A 21,019-nucleotide genomic window follows, 5' to 3' on the forward strand; every position below is an offset into this window, starting at 1 on the left:
ACTACCTTATCTACCCTTCACTATCTTCCACACCCTTCACCACCATCCCTACACTTCACCACCTTTCCTACCCTTCATCAAATTATCAACCCTTCTTCATATTCCCTACCCTTCACCACTTTCCCTACTCTTCACCGCCTCTCCTTACCTTCACAACCTACTTGACCCCTCACAATCTTCCATACCCATCACCACCTTCCCCACCCTTAAGAACCTTCTTTACCTTTCACCACCTTCCCTACCCTTCATCACCTTACCAACCCTTTATCATTTTCCCAACCCTTCACCACCTTCCCTACCCTTCGCTATCTTCCCTAACCTTCACCACTTTGCCTACCCTTCACAACCTTCCTTTTCCCTTCACAACCTTCCCTACCCTTCCCCACCATCTCTCCTCTTCACCACATTCCCTACCATTTACCATATTCACCTGCCCTCACTACCTTCCCTGCAATCAGTACGATCCCTACCCTTCACTACCTAGTCAACCCTTGACCACATTCCCTACACTTCGCCAACCTTTCCTACCCTTCAACACCTAAGCAACCCTTCATCACGTTCCCAATCCTTCACCACCTTCCCTATATTTCAGAAACTTCCCTACCCTTCACCACATTCCCTACCCTTCACTACCTTCCCTACCCTTCACTACCTTCCTTACCCTTCACTACCTTCCCTACCCTTCACTACCTTCCCTACCATTCACTACCTTCCCTACCATTCACTACCTTCCCTACCATTCACTACCTTCCCTACCAATCACTACCTTCCCTACCAATCACTACCTTCCCTACCATTCACTACCTTCCCTACCATTCACTACCTTCCCTACCCTTCACTACCTTCCCTACCCTTCACTACCTTCCCTACCCTTCACCACCTTCCCTACCCTTCACCACCCTCCCTACCCTTCACTACCTTCCCTACCCTTCACTACCTTCTCTACCCTTCACCACCTTCCCTACCCTTCACCTGCTCTTCACCATAGGCCCAATAGGTCGACTTTGTCCATGTCTCTTTCCTAAGACCCAGGAGACTGCCCCTCAGACATGGATAGATAGATAGTGATACGGACATCCTTATCATTAAAGCTATTTCAGACTGCAGTAATACGAATCTTCCTTGACTTTGTAGGTGGTGGTCATGTCCAAGTTTCACAAAGCACTTGTGCCGTGCATCAACTCTTCCAGCCCAACTATGAAACACTGAAAACTTAGCTATATTTAATCCATCTGTGATATTGACTTTATTTGCATATGTTTACCCTTCATGGTATATAGAATTATTTCTATATTTTTGTGTATTAATTTATTTATTCAAAAGTTTCTGATTCAAAATGAATTAGAAAATGAATAAGTTCATTAATTTATTGATGTTGATGACTGGGTTGGTGATGGTAGGGATGGTGCAAGTGTGGATGACAAGCCAGGAAGCGGAGAGACATACCCACCTGCATCTCCTACGGCTACAGGTTATTGAGTGGCACAAGAACTAATATAGCCTCCTTCACCTGCTGAGGCAGCTGGCCGTCTTCCTTCACCTCCTCCCACCTGCGATTGACTGTGATGAATCGCTGCTCGACGGTGACGTGGAGCTGGAGCCTTTCTGGGATAGTGTGCCCTTCGTGGGCACATTCCTGCGGCACCAGCAGACTCTCCGGCTGGTGAGGGGTCTGAAGGACTTCCTGGTGCAGGTCGGAGAGGTGCCTGCAGCGCAGCCTATTGCAATCTGGAGTCGTTGGGAAATTCTGCCAATTTCTTTGGCTATCTTAATATTTTTGTTTATTAATGCCTGGCCTCGACGTGTGGCCCGTCCTCGGGACCGTGACTGCATCGGTGTACAGCACAAATTTGCTCTCACCGCTCCCACAACCCTCTGAGCCACGACATGATGCCACAACCCTGGGAACAACCCGCTGAGCCACGACATGCCACAATTCTGGGAACATCCCTCTGAGCCACGACATGATGCCACAACCCTGGGAACAACCCGCTGAGCCACGACATGATGCCACAACCCTGGGAACAACCCTCTGAGCCACGACATGATGCCACAACCCTGGGAACAACCCCCTGAGCCACGACATGATGCCACAACCCTGGGAACAACCCGCTGAGCCACGACATGATGCCACAACCCTGGGAACAACCCGCTGAGCCACGACATGATGCCACAACCCTGGGAACAACCCTCTGAGCCACGACATGATGCCACAACCCTGGGAACAACCCCCTGAGCCACGACATGATGCCACAACCCTGGGAACAACCCTCTGATCCACGATCTCAGGATAGAGAACCATCAGGAGAAAGTGCCAAGTAATTAGGACAATATAGCATTGAAAGGAATCAGGATAAGAATTTGGGATGGGACTGAAGGATGGAATGGTGCCCAACCACTTGGAGGGTCGGGGATTGAACGTCGACCTGCATGGAAGGAGACCGTCACTATACCGTCTACCCCAAGTGGTTGGGCACACAGCAAGGAAGAAGCACAAGTGATTGATAATTGTGGGAGCAGCGGTGACGGCTGCCGAGGTTCTGTGTCATGATGAAAAGTGTTCTCGATGGTTTCGTTTGGCCAAAGTGGCTGTGTGTGTGTGTGTGTACTCACCTAGTTGTACTTGCGTGGGTTTGAAATTGAAATTGAAATAAGTTTATTGAGGTAAAATACACACAAAGGGATGAGGTAGCTCAAGCTATTCTCACCCCGTTCAGTACATCGTGTTAATATATACATAGACACACATCACAAACAATAATCATATTACCAAACATTCTGAGAGATAAACATCTACATTTCCTCTTGCGGGGGTTGAGCTCTGGCTCTTTGGTCCTGCCTCCCAACTGTCAATCAACTGGTGTACATAATCCTGAGCCTACTGGGTTCTATCATATATGCATTTGAAACTGTGTATGGAGTCAGCCTCCACCACATCACTGCCTAATGCATTCCATTTGTTAAAAACTCTGACACTGAAAAGTTCTTTCTAACCTCCCTGTGACTCAGTTGGGTACTCAGTTTCCACCTGTGTCCCCTTGTTCATGTCTCATCCGTATTAAACAGTTTATCTTTATCTACCCTGTCAATTCCTCTGGGAATTTTGTAGGTAGTGATCATGTTTCCTCTTACTCTTCTGTCTTTCACTGTCGTCAGGTGCATTTTGCGCAGCCTTTCCTCGTAACTTGTGCCTCTTACTTTTGGGTATAGCCTTGTAGCATACCTCTGAATTTTTTCAGGCTTCATCTTGTGCTTGACAAGGTACAGGCTCCGTGCTGGGGCCGCATACTCCAGGATTGATCATACGTATGTAGTATATATGACTGTCCCGGCGTCTTCAGGAAGAAGACGCCGAGAATCGAACCCCGATCAACAGGATTACGTGTCCAGCGTGCTCTCCACTCAGCCACTAGCATCTACTCTGTGTGCGGATTTTTATGTGAGCTTCAGGAAACAGGTTTGGTGTTATATCAACTCCTAAATCTTTCCTCACTGCCTAGTTTCGTAACCTTACATTTACTCGGGTTGAACTTTAGTAGCCATTTGTTGGACCATTTATTCAATTTGTCTAGGTCATCATGTAGCCTCGTACTATCTTCCTCCGTCTTAATCCTCCTCATAATTTTTGCATCATCAGCACACAATGAAAGGAACGATTCTATATCCTCCGGGAGAGCATTTACATATATCAGAAACAGTGCAGGCCAAAGATTGAACCCATTGAGACTCCACTGGATCCTTGCCAATCTGAGGCCCCACCACAGAATGCCCAACCACATGAAGCTGGATGGTAGAGCGACGGTCTCGCGTTATTTAGGTCAGCGTTCACTCCCCGACCGTCCAAGGTGTTGGGCACCATTCCTTTCCCCCGTCCCAACCCGACAACCCTAAACCTTATCCTGACCCTTTCCAAGTGCTATATAGTCGTGGGGGCTTGACGTTTTCACCTAATAATTCCCTTCCCCACCACAGAGGGGACAGTGGTGGCTGACTGGAGAGCACGCTGGATACGTAATCCTGTGAACCGGGTTTCGAATCCCGGCGCCGGCGAGAAACAAAATAGACAGTTTCTTTAACCCTGATGCCCCTGTTACTTAGCAGTAAATTTGTACCTGGGAGATGGACAATTGTTACGGGCTGCTTTTTTGTGTGTGTGTGTCTTTGAAAAAATAGTTAGTAGTTAGTAATAGTTGATTGACTGACAGTTAAGAGGCTGCCGAAAGATCAGAGCTCATCCCCCGCAAGCACAACTAGGTGAGTACAACTAGGTGAATACAGACCAAATGAAAAAAACAAATCTTGTAGCCAATTACTGCCACTATATTATGAGGCGACAATTGAACAGTTTGTTAGCATATTTATTCTTCATTTCCTCTCACATCAGCAATGGTCTCATTGACACCAAATTGCAACTGCAAATTTCCATGGTTGTTCCTCTCTGTTCAACTTTTCTTTAGATTTTATTGTTAGTAAACTTGTGTGTGGATTTTGAAAGTAATCTCATGAATATGTTCAGTCACTTGCTGCACATACGTTGTTTAATTATATTATTTCAAGTGATAAAATCCATAAGAGCCGTGATGAGGACTCGAACCTATGCGTGGGTGTTCCCACGCACTCACGTGTCAATTTACACATTGAAACATCACATTAGTGTGATTACTATATCAAATACCATTGTTATTATTCATCAATGAAAATTCCGCTGTAGCGAATAACGTTGATTCCGTAATAGTCGTTCTGTGGGGGTTATGTGGGTAAGGTAATTATTCTGTCTTAAATCACTAATGGACTGTAACTAATGGCAATGTGTTGCACAAAACCCCACAGTTGGGTGGGGGGGTTAAATATATATTGATAAAATTAAAATAATTCAGTGCCCTCTAAATTTAGGTTCTATTTAATTTGACAGTTAAATTTCCTTTGTTTATTTGTTAATAGGCACTGGATTATCTAAACTGTCGTTAGTAACAAGGTATTAAGTCTTAATTGGCTGAAGGAATCCATAGGTCAGAACAAGGGCCCACAATCTGCTCTCTTACTGCCCAATCTACGTCTGAATTTGGCCGTTTGCCCGTATGGCCGAAAATGGACGTAATTTGAAAAATAAAAAATAAAAACAAATTGAAGATTTTTTTTCCAAAACAGTAAGTTAAGGGGTCCTCTGGTAGGTTAGGTGGGCTGGAAATTTAGCTGGAGTTTCAAAACGTCATGAAAACGTTAATTGAAAGTTTCCTCTGCTTGTCGGAAAATCCGACACCATTTAATATATCATACAGACAGATAATAATTGCTGCTGTATTACCAACAAGTTACCCATAGAAAACGTAACTTGTAGTGGAATTACCGTCTATAGAAAACGGGATATCATCACCACATACTATTATATTCACCACCTATTATGGTGGGAATTATTCTTAAATACATTAGTCTTTGAACTTTACCATCATAAAAACATCTCATATAAATTAACTTAATTATCAATATTAGAGTAAATGTGACCCTTCTATCACTTATTGACATGTGGACAATGTAGGCCAGGCGTCAGTGAGGAAGGAGGGCAGCCATTGTTTTATACTAGACCAGAGGCTCACATGGGAGCAAATTCGGCTCCTGTTAATTTTACTTGGATGTAGTGTTATGGAAACCAAAGGTGTACCATCTCCAACACGCTGTCATCAAATCAAGTTAAGTGTTCTTTCCGAAACCCATTATCTATCATTAGTGGCCACTAATGTCATTGGGTAGGGTGGACCGGTTAGAACGCGAGGCAGCCTCAAACTAAAGGTAATTAAGCCAGGTCTTCATGTTCCATGTATACTGTTTTCTCTGATATAGCTTGTCATATATAGAACCTGGCTTCACAGCTAGCGCCCTTTTGACAGGTCAAGACGAGGAAGCAAGACTTTGTGCACCAGTTACTGGGTGATGGAAGCTACCTCAAAGAGGATAATTTGGTGTCTACACCCTAGTTATACCTGGTGGACTAACCAGCTGTACTATAAGATAAGGAACCTTTTCAATGTATGTAGTTAATACTGTAGTTTGATTGGCTGCATATATAAATTAATTTAATATAAACCCCCCTAATGTGTAGAGGATTGATTTGTGAGATTGAGATTATTGCAGAAATACAGTCCACTTATCATTATACAAATTGCTATCGAAGTATATAAATTAACGTAAATATAAATTCATATAAATTAAATAAATATAAATCTCACAGGTCGGTTCCCACACTGCTAACCTTACCGAGTAAGACGTAAGACGGAGGATTCAAACAAAAAACGAGATAGTACATCAGTTTTGTGTTCCGGCTGGCCTGACCGCCAGGGGGTCTAGACGTGGTCGCCAAGCGCTCCCCAGTCGTTACTAGGAATTCCGTGTGGGAGGGTGTTGTTGTTGCGTTGGTGCCATGGGTATCCCCCCTTCCCCCTATTCGCCGCTCCAAGACAGTGGGTTTCGAATTTTCTGGACGTGCGTCTTACCTGGCCCTTGAGATTGTCCTGTTGGATATGTTGCGTGTGCATGTTGCCAATCTGTATGGGCTCCAACTGTTGTCCACTTATCGGGCACTTGTTAAATTTAACTCCGCTGCTGTCTATAGAGACTTTGTGGCCCGTTACGATGGGCGCTCTCTTCCTCTCCCTGGGGACGGTGGTATTGTCACTATCTCTGACCGGTGCTGCTCGGTGACGTATATGGCCCTGTATGGTGTGCTGTTTGAATTCACGGAAGCTTTGCTTCGACGGTATTTTGGCCAGTTTGGGACTGTCGTTTCCATCCAGATGAACTCCGTCTCTGCCGGTAGATGGCGTGGTGTCTCGTGTGGGACCCGGACTCTCGGCCTGCAGCTCAAGTCTCCTGTTCCCTCCGCGGTGACCTTGATGAGCTACACTATGCGGGCGTTCTACGCGGGACAGCCTCGACAATGTTTTCGTTGTGACATTGAAGGGCATCTGGCAGCTGATTGCACCGGGGTCGCGGCTGCATCTATTAATTTGTTCCGACACTAGGATTTTTCCCCGTTGGTGGCGCAGGACCTGCCGCCTAGTGATGGAGTAGGTGGGGAGGTTACCCTGCCGCCTGCTGACCCGGTGGTGGCTGTTGGCCCTGCGTGTGTGGATGGTGGTATACACGACAAGGTGGTGGTGTGTGCGGCTCCGCCCCCGCAGTCTGTCTCGTCGCTTACACTGGCTTCTGCACCTGTTTCCGACTCTGCACCTCTGTTGCCTTCGACGTCTCTGCCGGCGCCCTCACCTGTGTTGGACCTTTCCCCTCCTGCGGCTGTGCCTGTTCCTTCTCCTGTCTCATCTGTGGGTGGCGGTCTCGTCCCCTGTGTTGTTGAGGTTGACATTCTTCGGGATCGTGCTACCCCGGTTGGGGGGCAGTGTACCACTGGCTCTTCTCGGGTGCCTCCTGCAGGGGGTGACAGCTCCGATGATCCACGGCCTGTCCCCAAGCGTTCACGTACGGATGCGGGTGCTTCGCCTCCTCGTTGGTGGGCAGAGGAATGTGAGGATGCGGCGAGTGTCGATGTTTCTTCTGAGAGCTGTTCCTCTGTGGAGTGCGAGGATGGTGCGTCTGGTGCTGGTGTGGGTCCGGTGGATGGTGTGGGCCCTGGTGTGGCTCATGCTGTTGGGGTGGGGGCCGGTGTGGGGCCGGTACCTCTTGCTTCGGGTGGGTCGCCTGCGTCGGATGGTTCCGGTTCCCCCCTTGCGGCGTTGAGAGTGGACGTGGTGACTTGGTGATAGTATTGAAGAAAGCTGCGCGCTCTGAGGGTTCCGTGCCCCCTCCCCCGTCCCCTGTTTCGTCGGCGGCGGTTCTGCCGTCCCACACGTCTCCAGCCATTTCTTGTGTGTCTCCTGCTTTGTCGGGAGCAGTGTTGCGGCCTCGGCAGCCTCCGCCCGCTATTCCGGTGTCTCTTGCTTCCTCGGGGGCGGTGTTCCTGCCTCCCAAGTCGAGTTCTTCGTCTTCGGTGTACTGTGGTTGGGCGTGCCCGCTTTCGTCGGATGTGGTGCTTCCCGAGTATATGGAGTACCCGTGGTGTCGTGAAGGCCGTTCACCTACCGAACTGGAGTACTTAATATGGGAGGCTTATAAGCGGAAGTATCCTTCGTGGAAGTTTCCTGAGAAATATCCTATTTGTTGACTGTTGTGTGTTGTGGGGTTGCTTGCGCCTGGGTGCGTGAGTGTGGGGTGGGGATGCATGTGTGTGTCTGGGTCGGTGGGGTTTCGTTTTCCGGTTCCTGCGTGTTCCGTTTTTTTCTGCTTATGGGTTGCTTGTGTGGGGTTTGCGTATGCTTGTGTCTTTCTGTATATGTTCTGTGTGGTTGGGTATGGTTTTAAACTTCCAGCTTTGTGTGTAGTGTGCTTGGCTGGTTGTGCTATTGTGCTGCTGTAGTGGTGTGTTTAGTGTGGTGGTGGTATATATTTTGTACTTGTGTTCTTACGGCCTTTTGGTTGTTGGCATGTTTTTTGTGCCTTTTGTTTGTTTTTTGTACTTACGGTTCCTTGTGTGGTTCTGTTTTCTGTTATTAATGCCTCGTGTCCTGTAATGCTTTTAGCTTGTCTTATGTGCCCGTGTTGGGGTTTGTTATATGCTTTGTATCACGTATATTTCTCTTTGATTATTCTTGTGTTTGGGTTCTTTGCCTGTTGTGTTCCTGTATCCTGTATTGTGTATCATGTATGTACTCATGTTTTCTTGTATGTGGTTTTTATGTTTGTATTTTGTAATTTTCTTTTATAAATAAAAAAAAAACTTGTGTTCCGATTTCAATTCAAATTACGTCCATTTTTGGCAATAGAGCGCATACGAGCATAAAGTGACGTTATTTTTAAATGGACAGGTTGGGCTGATCTCGGCGACCCGTAGTTAAGCCCCAACTAACAACTCCTGCCGTAACATTCTGCATTAGTTCTTCAATAATTTATACAATGTATCAGTATATAACGATCACGTGCATATTTAGTGGTTAGTTCCAAATTAAATCAACGAAAGCCTCGTCTCTCACATTAAGTGTTGGTGTTCTGACCCTCCGTGACCACACTCGCTCCCTGACAAAACTCACACACATTGAAATGGCCAAATCACTGGTCAGGGTGTTAGGTAACTTGTCTACTGTGAGGCGGAGAACAGCCACAACTGAGCAGCTCGAAGCTATGCAGATTTTCGTAGCCATATGAAGGGAATTTGTTAGGAACCAACGCGCCAGCTCTGCCGACCTGTGGTATATAATCCGGTAATGACGTCGAGAACCTCTCTTCCTCCCCGACTCCTGGGTCACAGAGAGAATTACATTGTTTATAAACTGAGGCCTCTAAATTATGATTATTTATAAATCGAATTAAGAGAATTAATTTGTTGAATTATTAAAATATGATAATTTTTTTATCAACTAATATATTAGTGAGACCTAACTGGAACAACTGCAGTTCTACAATTGTCTCTGGTGGTGAGGGAGTCAGCTGACGCCGCCCCGACCTGAGAATGTGGCGGCGCTCTTCTACGCTCTTACTGAATGTATATTATTGTGTACGGAACACGAATACTCGGAGGAATTTAATTTAATATCAAATGTTTACAAATTATTTATCATTTAAACAATCCACTTAACATTTAGAGGGGAAATTATTTCCTAAATTATTACCTTCCTTAATTGTGTAACTTTGTCCTTGTCTGATTACATCTTGTCTGTCCCTACCCTTCACCACCTTCCCTACCCTTCACCACCTTCCCTACCCTTCACCACCTTCCCTAACCTTCACCACCTTCCCTATCCTTCACTCTCTTCCCTACTCTCACTACATTCCTTTCCCTCCACCATCTTTCCCACACTTCAACTTCTTCCCTACCCTTCACCACGTTATCTACCCTTCACCACCTTCACTTCCCTTCACCCTCTTCCCATCCCTTCACCAAACTTTCCTACCATTCACCACCTTCCCTTACCTTCACCACCTTCCCACCCTCTTCACCACCTTCCCACCCCCTTCACCACCTTCCCACCCCCTTCACCACCTAGTCAACCCATGAGCACCATCTCAACCCTGCATACCCTTCCCTACCCTTCACCACCTTCCCTACCCTTCACCACCTTCCCTACCCTTCACCACCTTCCTTACCCGTCACCACCTTCCTGTTGTAATCCACACGTTAGTAGGAATTATTAGCTAGAGGATCATTACTACAACACTTAACGAATGATGATTAAAAGTACATGTAAGTAGACAGACTATGGATCACATATCTAAGAAAGGGCAATGGATTAAGACCAAAGCTGTTTAGCCAAATTAATAATGCCTGGAAAGAGGAATTATTCTTCGTCAGGCTTCTAAGATCAAGGTTACCGCTCTAGGGATAAGGTTAATCGGATTATACTTTCCTCGAGAGGCGTGGTGAAATGATTGAGGCCATGGTTGGCTGGAGGCAGTCTGGTTGTGGAAGTTGAACTAGCAAGTCCTCCGAGGTCTCCGTTTGTGGCAGCAGCGAAGTGTAGCAGACAGCTATGCGAGAGCCTGTTGTGATCTTATTGACCAAGTTAAGTCTGCAGTATGTGAGTATTGAATGTAAGACTAACCGGGTGTGGAGCGTTGTAGTAATCATTCCGTATTAGGGACTTAGGCGGAAGTTATGAGTGTGTGTGGTGATCGCGGAGGTCAAGTGGTCTATGGGTATTGGAAGTGTATTGACCTAATAGAGTATGTTAATATATTATTATTTGTCAGAGTCTATTCTTTGTAATTAAATGACAAAACACGACGGCCTTTAAATACCTTCAATATGTCCCCTCATAGTGTTCCTGGTTTGGTTGGTGAGGGAATGTTAGGGAATTGGTAGACGACATATTTGGTGGCAGCGCAAACAGGTTGTGGAACACTGTGCGAGATGAAGGAAGTGTGTTTCTGGTTTAGTTGGTGAGGGAATGTTCGGGAAATGGTAGACGTCGGGTTGTGGTGAGAATGGTGGTTACTAGACGGAGGAAAGAAGGGTCAGGTGAGACCAGGTCAGAGGAGTTAGTTAATTAAAGGGACTAGGCCATTGTTGGGCACATGTGGGGTTTATTTCTTTCTTTCCAGATTCCCGCAACGAGAGACGGCTAAGAGGCAAGTCTGGACCACTGAAGCATTGGGATCCAAAACAAGTGCAGTGTTCGTCGTGCGAATTATACAGTGTTCGTAGTGCGGATTATACAGTGTTCGTAGTGCGGATTATACAGCGTGGCAAGGTAAACTAGCGCGGGTGAATGTGGGCCATGTGCGGGCCAAGCGATGGGTGGGCCAAGCGAGCCGCACCTTGGAGCTTGTTTTATATCGTTGGTAAGGCGGTAATAGTGATAAAATGTTGCTAAGGACAAATTAAGCGTGAAAACTACGTAATATGACGTAAATTAACTTTCACGTAAAGTGTAAACCTAATATTTTAAAGATAATTAAATATTACGTAAAGATTCTAGCGATTTCAGGCGTTACATCGATACAGAAAATAGGCGAAGTGAATTGTGAACTCCTAGGCATAGCGAGCGACGCGTAATTTGACGTCTGGGGTTCGATGTCTCGTGTACCGTGGAGAGGTCCATGGAGATTTTTAGTGGGTGCAGGTAGCATTATGGAGAGTGTTACCTTGAGACACGGGGAGCGTGTCCCATTGGTGGGGGTGTGTGGCGCCGGGAGTAGTGCATGGTTGTGTATTGGTGTTTGGACGCCAAGTGTAGTGCATGGTTGTGTATTGGCGTTTGTACGCCGGGGTGTGTAGTGTAATGCACGTGTAGTGGCGTATTAGACGCCAGCGTAATGACTAGTTTACTGTAGTGTAATGTGCATGTTTTGACTTGATATTATGGATGTAGTATAGTGCATGACATTGTTGGCATTGTAGCGCCAAGGTGTAGCATGTGTAGCATAACTGGTTGTTGTAACGCCGGGTATTGTGTTGAGGGCGTGGGGGACGCCGGGTGTTGTGTTGAGGGCGTTGGGGACGCCATTGGGTGGTGTAGTGTAGTGGCGTTTGGACGCCTGGTATGGAGTGTGGTGGTGTGGAGTATATGGTGGCGCAGGGGCGCCAGGTAGTGGTCGGTAAGGTGAGTATTGGCGTAGCAAGGTCGGTGCGTTAGGACGCAGGAAGTGGTTGTAGGGATGTGTGGCGTTATATTGAGGTCATCAGTGGTTGGGATGACCAGAGGTAATGGTGTGTCAGAGTGGGTAAGTCTTACGGATAAGATGAAATGTGGATAATTGCAGGAGTTGGTGGCTGCAGTAGGCGAGCCAAGTCGATATATCTAGCAAAACTCATAAAAGACTAATAAAAATTCATTATTCTCATTAAAATTTTCATTAATTATGTCGGAGTGGGTAAGTCTTATAGATAAGATTACAAGATAGAATTTCAAAATTTCAGGTGTTGGTGGTTGCAGTGGGCGAGCCAAGTAGATAGACTAATTTCTCATTAAGTTATTCCAGGAATCTCGCTAGAGGCGAGCCAGTGGCAGTATGATGCTTTAGTGACATTAGTTGTGAAATGATTTTAATGAGGTATTTATTGTGATAATGTATGTGTATGTATATACTGTATATTACCTCATCGGCACCATTACTGAGTGTTAGGCTTGAGAAGGTCCCCCGGGGTCATGTCACAGAGCTTCAGGTAGAGTAGAAGGGAAGCCATGAGGCTACACTCAGTAATTCTAAAAAAAAGGGGGGGGAGGAAGTGAAGCCAACGTGACGTTATAGGCGAAATTCGCCCCCTGACATCGAAGCAGGGATAAGGGCCAGCTGCAATGGCTTTGCAGCTGAGCTCAGGCTATATTCGGGGAGAGAGTAAGGAGCCGAGGGGGTTATGTAATAATGGGATCGAGCCAGGGGGCTCCGAGGGAATATTTTGCAGGTACAGCGGTCGGGAAGGTGTGAATACAGGTGGACACACTCTGGGCGGATGGGCCTAGACCAGAGAGCTGTGAGGTATCTACAGCGTTCTGAGATTGGTGCCCTGGAACGAGACGTCAGCACAGACCCAAGGGAACATGACCCTGGGGTAGGAATCTCCGTTGCTCTGGAGGCCAGGATCACGTTAGCTCAGAGCAACGATGGGACATTGACATCATTCACCAGGCTGGACAGCCTGGGTTTTGTCTGGGTCATGGAGGATCTATGACCTAGCAACCATGGGACACGAAGACATGAGAAGTGATGCTGCCAATTGTGGAGGAGGCCAGTGAAACATTGTGTGATCATTGTAAGCCCTTATGTTAACAGTACAGGGCAAGATGTTAAATTATTAACTTGTTACTAAGGATGAAGAACCTTAGATATATGTGTTGTGTATATATTAATGACAAGTGTCATTTCTGTAAGTGCCAGCATTCTGGTCCATGTAATTTTATGGTTATGTTTGTATGTAATTATATGTCAGCAGTTTAGGTATATGTGCATTGTTGGAGATGGGAAAAATTATTACAGACTATTTCACCTGTGCTATGATGTGAATATAATGTATATGTTGGAGAAGTGTTGTGAGTCATGTCGGGGAAAATTTTAATTTATTTCATTGTGTGTATGATGAACTTATTGGATGATTTTTTAGTTGTACACATATGGTGGGTGCATCCTCCAGGTCCTTGCACTAATGGAACCATTGCAATGATGCATATGGGGACATATGCGTGTTTAAGGAGGGGAGTGGTGTTGTAATCCACACGTTAGTAGGAATTATTAGCTAGAGGATCATTACTACAACACTTAACGAATGATGATTGAAAGTACATGTAAGTAGACAGACTATGGATCACATATCTAAGAAAGGGCAATGGATTAAGACCAAAGCTGTTTAGCCAAATTAATAATTCCTGGAAAGAGGAATTATTCTTCGTCAGGCTTCTAGGATCAAGGTTACCGCTCTAGGGATAAGGTTAATCGGATTATACCTTCCTCGAGAGGCGTGGTGAAATGATTGAGGCCATGGTTGGCTGGAGGCAGTCTGGTTGTGGAAGTTGAACTAGCAAGTCCTCCGAGGTCTCCGTTTGTGGCAGCAGCGAAGTGTAGCAGACAGCTATGCGAGAGCCTGTTGTGATCTTAGTGACCAAGTTAAGTCTGCAGTATGTGAGTATTGAATGTAAGACTAACCGGGTGTGGAGCGTTGTAGTAATCATTCCGTATTAGGGACTTAGGCGGAAGTTACGAGTGTGGGTGGTGACCGCGGAGGTCAAGTGGTCTATGGGTATTGGAAGTGTATTGACCTAATAGAGTATGTTAATATATTATTATTTGTCAGAGTCTATTCTTTGTAATTAAATGACAAAACACGACGGCCTTTAAATACCTTCCATATGTTCATTCATTGTGTTCCAGTACAAACCTAGTGGTACGCCTCAAGGGTCTGGTGTGTGTAGGAGTACACGGTGGTAGTAACGGTTGCTGAGGCAAGGTGTTATGTGTTGTGTAATCGCTGTGTTCGGAATGAACCGGGGTTTAGCGTCACGACATTCCCTATCCTTCAAAACCTTCCCTACCTTTCACCACCTTCCCTACCCTCCTCCACATTACTACCCTTCACCACCACTTTTACCCTTCACCACCTTCCATACCCTTCACCATCTTCCCAACCTTCCATCACCTTCCCTACACTGCATCACTTCCCTCCCCTCACTACTTTCCATAACCTTCACAACCTTCCCTATCCTTCACAACCTTCCCTATCCTTCACAACCTTCCCTATCCTTCACAACCTTCCCTATCCTTCACAACCTTCCGTCCTTCGCAACCTTCCCTTCCCTACCTTCAATACGTTCCCTACCATTCACCACCTTCCCAACCCTTCACAATCTTCTCCACCCTTCACGACCTTCCCAGCCCTAAACCACCTTCCCAACCATTCACCACCTTTCCAACCATTCACCACCTTTCCAACCATTCACCACCTTCCTTACCCTTCACACCTAATCACCCCTTCACCACCTTTCCTACCCTTCACCACCTTCCCTACCCTTCACAACCTCCCCTACACTTCATTAACTTCCCTATCCATCACCATCTTCACTATCCTTATTACCTTCCCTACCTTGCACCACCTAATCAACCTTTCACTACCCTCCCTACCCTCACTACGTTCTCTACCCTCACTAGGTTTCCTTCCCTGCACTACCTTCCCTAATCTTCACCACAACCCTTTCCCTCCACAATCTTCCCTATCCTTCCTACCTTTCCTGCTTTGCACCATCTAATCAACCTTTCACCATCTTCTATACCCTTCACCACCTTCCCTGCTGTTCAAAACCCTCCCAAACCTTCACCACCCCTTCCTCTGGGGAGGGAGGGAACTCTGGGTGGTGCAGTGGGAGGGTTGTGGGTGGAGGGAACTCTGGGTGATGCAGGGGGAGGGTTGTGGGTGGAGGGAACTCTGGGTGATGCAGGGGGAGGGTTGTTGGTGGAGGGAACTCTGGGTGGAGCAGGGGGAGGGTTGTGGGTGGAGGGAACTCTGGGTGGAGCAGGGGGAGGGTTGTGGGTGGAGGGAACTCTGGGTGGAGCAGGGGGAGGGTTGTGGGTGGAGGGAACTCTGGGTGATGCAGGGGGAGGGTTGTGGGTGGAGGGAACTCTGGGTGGAGCAGGGGGAGGGTTGTGGGTGGAGGGAACTCTGGGTGGAGCAGGGGGAGGGTTGTGGGTGGAGGGAACTCTGGGTGGAGCAGGGGGAGGGTTGTGGGTAGAGGGAACTCTGGGTGGAGCAGGGGAAGGGTTGTGGGTGGTAGGAATCTTCCCTACCCTTCACCACATTCTCCACTCTTCACCACTTTTCTTATCCTTTATAGCAACCCGTCCTCGACTAAAGTCCATTACATCCAGCGGTCGATACCACAGACGCATTCATCAATCTTAATTTGTTGTTCATTCAAAACAGAAATTTTCTCAGATATATATTAATATTATAATATATAAGCGTATTGTGCATATTTAGGCATTGGTTAGGTGTTTAGGTTATGTTGGCGATTATTTGTATTAGCAGTACGTGGGTGAAGCATTTATACAACCCATTCTCGACTCAAGTCCATTACATTCAGCAGTCAACCCCACAGACGCATTCATAAATTTTAACATGCTGTTCATTCAAAACGGGAATTTTCTCAAGTATTAATTAATATTATAATATATTAGTATATTGTGTATATATAGGCATAGGATAGGTTAGGTGTTTAGGTTCTGTTGGCAATTATTTGTAGTACGTGGGTGAAGCATTTACAGCGTTGTGATTCGAACAAAATTCGTCAGTGAAGCACTTGTTCCGGATATGTTGGAACGTCAGCAGTTGTAAGTCGTGTGTAAACCGTTTTTCATTCATAAAAAGAGGGTTGGCGGGTGGATGGAATAACTTTTGGGTCTTTGTTTGGAGGATGGGCTGTTTATAGAATTGTGGTTCGAACAGAAGACGTCAGCGAAGCTCTTGTTCCTGAAGTGTTCGGACGTTATCAGTTGTGTGTCGTGTGTAAACCGCTTTTCATTCATAAACAGGGGGTTTGGCGGCTGGATTAACATGCTTGGATCTTTGTATGCGAGGACGGGCTGGTTTTAAGGCGAAACTGTGATGAAACATCACCTGGCTTCGAATGAGTTTTTGAACGAGTTTACTCTCACTCTGAAACGAAGAACTGATCCCTTTACTTCTGCGGGTCAAGTCACAGCCCGGCCTCATAAACAAAGGCCAAATACTCATTAATCTAGTCGTCAAACCTATGTTTATGAACGTTAGGACTTTACACCCGACTCACAAGAGATGAAGTTCGAACATTTTTCGAACAGCGCTTTGCTAACGTCCTGTATTCGAATCGCACCTGTAAATGCTTCAGGTATATAATTGCCCATAGAACCTCAACACAACGTAACTATACCGCTAGCTCTAATATATATATATATATTATTTATATTGAAGAACACGTAAATTTTGTGTACACTGTACATAAGTGTTAATTGCTGCATTTCTGGGGAGGGCTGCCTCTTGAAACAGCTCAGCCTGAGGATGGGTAGTTAGAGTATAGTCATAACATATGTGGAGTGGAGTGGAGCGGAGTGACGGAAATAAGAAAATCTAATTTGAAAAAATATCACCATTTCTGATGGAAACTAAAAACAAGTATTTAGTCGAAGTGATTTAACTGTCTGTTGTAATGTTAATTCCTGCTTGTATACAGAACAATTATAATGCTTTAAAGGCTGTAGGAACCTTAACTATGCGATTGTTGTCAAACAATGTCCAAACACCAGGGTAGATAAGGCTGCTACCGCTGTCCCCGACGAAGTGTCGACTCTGGATAGTTAAATGTTCTACAGGAAACATTAGAGGAAGGCAGACCGTACCTGCTGTTCCAAAACAACGTACGTGTCGGTCGCTCTTATCTTTAGTGCAGTGTTTGTCTTGTGTTGAAATATTAGGTCGTCTTCCTCGGTCTGTGTGTGTGTGTGTTGCTAGCAGTGTTGTGTTCAATCACTGGTCCTGCCTCGCCTTTTTAGACGAGGGGCTCCAGCGACCTCATCCTTCAGGCAAAAGTAAGTAACATCTCGATGCTCAAGCTTCACATTTACGGGCGCTGCTTATATATGTGGATTAAAATATGATTATTCATGTGGAATATGAGGACCCTAATGTATAAAAAGGTGTAAAAATAAAAAAATAAAATCGTATTTTTTTTTCAGGCAACAGGTCATCGCGGGACACAAATCCACCAATTTTTAAGGTACGTAACAATTTCCTTCAGTTTCCATTGAAGCCATATTATGATGTCCGGTAATTAATCACAACTAGTGTAAATGTAGGCTGGGTTTATCCGGGGTGGTGGGGGGTCGCTAAGCGTCCTAAGAATCGTAGTTGTGGGGTATAGTCCTCCTGGGGTACAGTTTTCCTGTGTACTGGGTGTATGTGTAGATACACTTGCCGGCTGACACACGTCCAGCCAGTGGTGTCAAGCTGCCTGGCCAACCAGAGGTCAGCTGGCCGGTCTTGAGGTCATGGGAGATAGGTCAGGTGAAGGGAGTACCAGCACAAGCAACTAGGTTAACCCATCTTGACCCACCACCTGTCAATTTGTCTGGCCTGTCAGGGATCGGAATTAGTGTCAAACAGGTGACTTGCTTCAAGGTTCCAAGTGTAGAGTAAGCAGCTGTAAACGTGTTCTTAGAGACATAACATGATACGATGATCAGATTCAGATAATTTTATAAGGCAAAAAAGGGCAGCAATTATGTACACTGATGGAAGGGAAGTATCAGGAGAAAGCGCCAGGACACTGATGGAGATGTAGCAAGCTTTAAAGCACTCGAGGTGTAAAGTATCTGCCGGGGTCAACACTGTATCAAGCTTTAATATTAGTTGGTAAAGTTGAGAACGTTCATGTGTCGTGGCGAGACATTGAGCATAATGTGTTCTCTTTTAATATATAGAAGAGGAAGAACTTTTGTTATTGTATATATTTCGTATATTTACTATTGTATACTTTTGTATATTTGCTATTTGTCTATCAGTCCAACATCTCTCCACATATTCATTTCATCTAGCATACCCAGTTGAGAGGCGGGCTGAAAGAGCAAAGCTCAACCCCCGCAAACACAACTAGGTGAATTCCTAACTTTGCATTTTGCCTTTCTCTATCTCAATACCATGTACTTTAGAGCATAATACTGTTACACAAATACTCCTGTTACACATGCTGTCCATTCCACAGCCTGTAGAAAACCAGTGGTAGAAACTGATATGGGTGTTTCATTAGCAGTGACAAAGAGAATACTTAAACAAATATCTAATGAAGATCTCGCCGACCTAACAAATTCACAAAGACCTGAAAGTTGTAGCATTAAATATTATGATAGATATCGTGAGGAGACATTCACATATGGGACTAATAGAACAAGAACTCGGCAATGTGATGTTATAGTGGCCAGAATACGCCTGGGATATAGACGTATCTGGCAGCTTTCTCAAAACTCAAATGTCGAGTACACAATGTGTCAACTTTGTGAAAGAGAAAACATGCACTCTCTTGAACATTATATTGTAGAATGTCCCATATTGACTGACTTTCGCCCTCCTGGGCTCAGGTATGCTGAACTGTGTAATTACTATAGGAGTACTGGAACACTTGATGATATATTGGACTTGTACCCAAGATTGACCATGTAATGTATCAATTATACAATGTATGTGATGTAACTATATAACCTGAGCTTGTAAAAGCACCTTCACCACCTTCATTGATTAAATGCTTAACTGCACACTAGTTTCTCTATCAGCTATCTCACTCTGTCAGAGTAAAAGAGACAAATGTATGTGAATGCATGTGTGTGTATATATGTATGTATATATGTATATGAACGTATATGTATGAGTATGTATATGTATGTGTATAAAGTATATATGGAAGCTGATCAGAATTTCATTTCACATTTGTAAATGCACATTAATGACACTATGTAAAAGACACATCGAACAATTTATGTAGGCCATACGTAAATCTATGTATCTTTGTATTTACGTATGTAGGTTAGCTTAGCATTTTAAAAGCACCGAATCACCTGTGGTTGATTGTTCAATAAATCCCTGAACTATATATTTAACATATCTCTAACCCTGTCCATGGAGGACAGAAGAAAATGTATATATGCTGGTTAGCACTGTAAATGTGTGGCCACTTTTGTGGTAGAAAATAATAAAAAAAAACTGTTACACAATATATTTTTTCAATATATTTAAGTATATTTTTACCATTTTTATTCTCTAACTCCTCACACTTCTTATTCCTCTCTTCTATCTACTGCCTCCAACGTGTTTATATAATTTATAGGACAGTCTACATTTAATAGGTTATGTCTTAGATAAGTATAATTTTTATCCACATATTTACCTGGATTTTCAAAATCTTTTCTTTAAACTGTCGCTTAATTTTGTTGAAGTAAATTGTGAGGGATCTAGATCCCTCAGCTAGTTTTTCCTAGTTCTAGATTAGGCTAGGCACTCTAGAAATTGAAGCTTTCAAAATAACATATGCTTGTTGGGTGTTGGATGAAAGCTTTTGTTACGAACTATCACTTGAAAGTAGTTAGAAGTTTGTGATTGCTCTGTAGAGAGAATTACAGAGATTTTCCTGTTTCTGTGAAATAGGATGGGAGTTGAGAGTGAAGTGGTGTAGGGAGGTACTTGACTCTCCCAACGGTTTTACAGGGGGGAGGGGAGAGAGAGAGTGGAGTGAATGTTGCTCCCCCCCCCACATGGGAGACATCACGCCACTCCTTAGGCCTCCTCCTCCTTGTGACGTCACAAGACGCCGAGGGTGACGGAGGCATATGATTGGGTCCCGCACGTGTGGTCCAAGCCTAGTTTTGGCGCGAAGAACTATGATTGGGTCCGGCATGAGGAGCTGTGCCGGCTCCAAGCTGATTGGTCTAGGCATTGTAGGGAGAAGGTATGGGTATTTGAGTTCCCTTAGCCCGCGAAATCTTCAGTTTTGAATTGGGCGGCCAGGGAAGCAAGAGGTGTTTGGGTGGGGGTGGCACGCTTGCCGCCTCCACCCCCTGTTAATCGCTTCTGTCGTCCAAATTACTCGATTGGTGGCACTCCTGCCATCAGGGGTTGTGTCAAGGCCTAATTAAGTGAATTGGGGCTAGGGATTTACGGAAGAAACAGTAAAAAGCTAAGAGACAGTTGACTGTGTGAACGCATGAGGCAGGCTGGCAGAGCCTCATGGTGTATCAGATTGATCCCTCATCCCTCGGGTCTGAGTATCCTGTCTAGTGGCAATGGACAATTGATGTTGGGCAGTGTACACGTATGTGATATTACAGGCCCATGTTGGACTTTGCATTCTGCCAGGCTGCGTCAGTATGGGGACGCCGCCGGCCATTGTCACCACAGTGTTGAGCCAGGCAGGCTCTATAGTCTGATTGGGTTGAGATTCCCCAGCCGCGTGGGTACTCCTGTGGGCGGCACCCATGTGCGCGCCCGCCCACGGGTGGAGGGCACCCACCCACGGGTGGAGGGCACCCACCC

General features: G+C 45.4%; 1 long non-coding RNA gene across 1 annotated transcript in view; it reads left to right on the top strand.

Annotated features, from left to right (window-relative positions):
* The window catches only part of LOC138352304 (uncharacterized), an 85,148-nt gene that overhangs the window by 45,241 nt on the left and 18,888 nt on the right, over positions 1-21,019 (top strand). Inside the window, exon 4 of the long non-coding RNA XR_011222756.1 lies at positions 17,677-17,717. This is a non-coding gene — a long non-coding RNA (uncharacterized lncRNA). The remainder of the gene's footprint in view (positions 1-17,676; positions 17,718-21,019) is intronic.

The sequence above is a fragment of the Procambarus clarkii genome, chromosome 53, assembly GCF_040958095.1.
Source record: "Procambarus clarkii isolate CNS0578487 chromosome 53, FALCON_Pclarkii_2.0, whole genome shotgun sequence".
NCBI lineage: Eukaryota > Metazoa > Arthropoda > Malacostraca > Decapoda > Cambaridae > Procambarus > Procambarus clarkii.